Source organism: Helianthus annuus, chromosome 6, assembly GCF_002127325.2.
Source record: "Helianthus annuus cultivar XRQ/B chromosome 6, HanXRQr2.0-SUNRISE, whole genome shotgun sequence".
NCBI lineage: Eukaryota > Viridiplantae > Streptophyta > Magnoliopsida > Asterales > Asteraceae > Helianthus > Helianthus annuus.
The window spans coordinates 9,800,233-9,804,972 of NC_035438.2; positions in this window are offsets into that span (position 1 = coordinate 9,800,233).

Here is a 4,740-nt window from a genome sequence, read left to right on the forward strand (position 1 = left end):
TATGGGTAAATAAACATGGTCATAGGCAAGGGATGCCTATCGTTGTTTATTCCATGCGATCCATTGGTAGGTAAGCAAAGTCCTAAGCAGACTTGTTACCGCGGTCCGTTGGCAGGTAAACAAAGTCATAGGCAGACTTGTTACCGCTGTTCGGACACTTGCTGCTTGATAAGTGCTTGTTTAGAGCACGTATCTGCGTTATTTCTGGAGCCACTTTCCTTCACGCTCCAATACCGAGTTTATAACGAGGTAGCCTCGTTCGGTGATGTGGAGTGAGCTTTGCTTTTCCGTAGCAACCACTCTGCGGAAGCTATGGTTATGTCTGTAGCTCTTCATGGGTGTCTGCGATGTTGCAGTCCCATTTTCGCTCAAAGTGTGCTTGTTGCACGGATGTAACTCTTGAAGGTTCAGGAGTCAGGGCTGCTGATGTGCGGGCGCGTAGATTCCGTTCCTTCTGTTTTCTGAAGAAGTTGTTCATGCACCCTCTGTGGTTGTGAACCGGACAGGAGGGATTTGAAGCTTGAAGAAAAGGAAGGCAATGCGCTTTGCCTGTTCCTGAGATGCGGTTCAGTCCAAAGAACAACACTGGTTCTGAGCATCTGACACATCTGAATGGGTTCATGTGTGTCACTTCCGCATATTTCACGTGTGCTCGTGAGTGATGCGGAAAAGGTAATATATCCCTTTATAGTATAGATAGATATACTTCTACCTATTTTTTTTAGGGTATATAAAAAAAACGACATGCGGTATGGGTTATGGTGTGGTAAACCAGTAAAACCGCATGCCGCTTAGGTTTTTTGGATAATGTTGTCGCTTTTTCTTGCCTACGTGGCTTGATCGCACGTGTGAGTTGGTAGAAGTTGGTGAGACGTTTCTGCATGTGCTGAAATGAAAGGACATTTGCACTGCCCGAGGTATTAAATGCACTGTAGCAGGGAGTGTAAACGTCTTCTTTGTCAGGCGCGTGGGCGGCCACGCGCGCGTGATAACCGTCAGCTGAAACGGCGCTCGACACGTGTTGTTGTAAGATACGCTCTTTTTGAACGTGATGATTTGCTTTCTCCCTCCGCATTAATTGCGATGGGTATATAAGGGGAAAACCGTTTGTGGTTTCCTCTCACTTGGTCGAAAATTCAAAAAATTTGCCGTTTGAGAGAAAGTTGTCATCTGTCTTCTCCGACGATTTTTCCTGAAATTCCGGTGAGGTTTCTAGTGTCTCTGTTCACCATCTTCTGTTTCTTTGATATTTTTGATGGCTGAACCATCTAGTCCACATAATGTGGAGGGTGAAAACCCTGAACAGCCTTTAGTGGCCGAAGAAGAAGAAGAGGGGGCTGCCGGTGGTGGATTACCGGCGCTGAAGTGGACCAGAAAAAGCTTTGATCGCCTTATGCTTGAGGTCCAAATGCCCTCGGAATATGGGGCTCGGTACCCATCAGAGGGTGATACTGGTGCCGATGCTCCGGCCGGTTATGTGACCATGTGGTCCGATTTCTTCGGAGATTGTAACCTCCGATTACCGTTGACGGTGTTTGTTGTGGATATCTTGGAGTGGTACAAGGTCCACATTTCTCAAGTGAGTCCGCTTGGGATGATTCGGATTCGTAATTTTGAGTTTACCTTCCGTGCTCTTGGCATAGAGCCTACCGTTGGAGATTTCCGACGGTTTTATCAGATGACAGTGTCCATGGGGTTCTTTTCTTTCCGTCTACGAGACGGTACCCCAAAGCTGATGACTCCCCCTAAGGGGATGACGATGTGGAAGAAGAAGTTCTTCTATATCAAGTCTGCTGCCCTTGCTGTGGAGATGGCGTTTCGGAATGTGACCGAGACGATCATAACAGAGACCATTGCGATGCCCAGTTTGAAATCAGTGCAATGGTTCCCGCAACTGCAGACTATTGAGTCTGTGAAGTTGACCAATACGCAACTATGGCTGTTGCGTATGATGTTGAGGAGGGGCAAGAACTCGAAACCCGTGGTGCGGGAAAAGAGCGGTGGTACGTACTTTTTGTTTCTTTACGTTCTTTATCCGTACGTGTGTTACTGACCTTTGTGTCTACTATCAGAAGATGCTCCCGCATGGAGGATGTTTGCTCCGGATTTCGAGGGTACGGTTGAGACCGTAGTTTGTGCGGATGGTGAACAGGATCACAACACTATCATCCGTAGTAACTTCCGGGTGCCTACTGCGGCTGCACTGGCAGTTGAGTTGCCAGTAGGCAAAGGTATACTATCGAAGCTTTGCTACTTGTGTTGATCATGTTGTGTTATTGACGTATTGATTCCATGCAGGTGATCTTGGGGCCTTGGGGGACCCTGAAGCGAAAGGTGTGCCTAAGAGGCAAACTGTGAAGGGCGTGCGCTTTCGCCAAAAGAAGATAAAGGAGGTCACTACTATGCCTCATCTGGTGCCGCAGGCAGCAGGTATCTCTCATTCCTCTTTTCGTCGACACAAGGATTATGTGATAGTATCTGATACCCTTGAGGGTTTGAGTACAGCCGCGGAGTCACGTTCTGGTGCTGCGAAGAAACAGGCAGAAGAGGTGGCTGTGGGAGGGACAGCTGCGGGTCCCCCTGTGATTGGTGAGAAGAGGAGGCCAGAGCAGAAAGCTGCTGGTGGTGTTGAAACCAAACGTCGGAGGCTAGTAACCAAAAGGTCTGCTCCGGCGCAGAAAAAACCTGCGGTTGTCGTTGGTAAGTGTAGGCTATCTAGTCTTAACTGTTGTGTAACTAGTTCTGATAGCTTTTTGACTTTTTTGCAGAGCGTCAAGATGAAGATTTTTCTATCTTCGATGCTCCGGAGTCCCCTCCGCGTGCCATGGATGCGGGTGGAGCGGAGGTGCCATCGACACCTCCCGTCAAGGTGGTACCTGAGTCAACCGTGCAGAAGGAGGGTACCGCAGAGAATGCTGCGGCCCGGATATTTGATACTGTCGACTCGTCCAACAACCTGATCTCTCCCAATGAGGGAGACGATTTGAGTTTGCGGTTCACTGCTACCGGGAAGCAACATTCTGATGCTGAACCGCAAAAGACTGGCGCTGAAGCGCGGCAGCATGATGCTGGGCCGCAGAGGTCTGCGGTTGATAAGGGTACTAGTTCGTCGGCCGGTGGTGCGGGGTATGACGGGCCTCCAATTCAGCCTGGGGAGTCTGAATTGGAGTATTACTACCGCACCTACTCCCAGGATCGCAGTACGCTGTACCATCGACCCCCCTGGACTGTATTACAGGGGGATGATATTGCTAACGACCCTGCGGCCTGCAGGGAGATCTTGGGTGGTCTGGGGACCCCCTTTGAAGTTGATCGGGCTCGTGCCGCACCGCGGGAGCTGCGTATAAACCAGCTCTCGACCATGTTGGTAGGGTCTTCCATTGTGGCTAATGCCATTTTGGAAGATTATAAGGTGCTGGGCCGCCGCGAGGAGGAGGCTGCTCGTATGCGGGCGGAAGCCGAGAAGTTGGTCGAGGCTGCTCGTGCGGGTGCGGAGCAGCTTGAGAAAGACAAGGCTGCTTTTGAAAAGCAGAAACAGACTTCTGAATGGGCTGGCGCTGCCCAGCTGAAACAGGTGCGTACCCTTGCTAAACTTCTTGCTGATGAGCGCAAAAGTTGGAATGAAAAAATGTCCAATGAGCGCAAGAAGTGGAATGCATCATGGGCTAAGCAGAATGACATTCTGTTTCATGCTCGGCAGGAGCTGACAAATGCCAAGGCAGCGAATGCTACCTTGAGTCAAGAGAAGGCTGCGGCTGAGGCCATTTCTGTGAAGGCGCTGCAGGCGAAGGCCGACGCCTTGAAGGCCCTTGAAGAGGCCAAAGAAGCCGGGGCTCGTGCCTCAAAGGCCCAGGAAGAGGCCGCAGAGAAGGAGAGCCGTGCTTCTAAGGCTCTTGAAGAGGCGAATGCGGAGCGCATTCGTTTAGGCAAAGTTGTTGAAAGCCTGCAGGTACGTTTCTTTAGCGTTGTTGCTTTCGTCTTTATTGTTTTGAAAATATTCATTGAGTGAACTGTTTGCTGTTCTTGTAACAGGCTGAGGTTCAGGCCCGGGAGGTCGCGGTTACGGACCTTACTGCCCGCGTATCTGTTGCGGAGAACCGGGCTGACGCTGCTGTTGAGGCCAAGGATGCCTTGGTGTCCTCTTTTAACCAACTGGAAGCTGACCGTGAGTGGTTGCGGACTCACAGCATCGCGCGTGTAAGTATCCCTTGCCTTTATATTGGCGTGAATTAGTATTGCAAGACTTATGATTCTTTTATTGCAGATTGTCGAGGCTATCATGAACGCCCCTGAGACCTCATCAGGTTTGGACCTGGTTAAGGAACGTGCGCGTGATGCTGGCTTCAAGGCTGGTTTTAACCGCTGCATTGGGCACATCAATGTACTATCCGCAGGCGGTTATACCGATCAGGCATCCGGGTTCCGTGATGTGGATACCGATGGTCGTCTGAAAGCGGCCGTAGCCTCCTTTTATGACACGCCCCTTGCCTGTGTAGGGGAGCTGGATGAGTGTTTGGAGGTTGCGGACTATGTCGACCGCTTGCGGATGCTTTATCCGGATGTGGAAGAGGAAGAACCCGCTGGTGGTGTTGGAGGAGACGCGGGGACCAGCGGTACAAAATAGGGTCTAGGTTGGCTAGTGTGCCTCCTGTTTTGTATTCCTCTTGTATAGAATAGGAACTTTATGTAAATTCCGTAAGCATCATGTGGATACTTGAATTTTTTGAATATAAAGTTTCT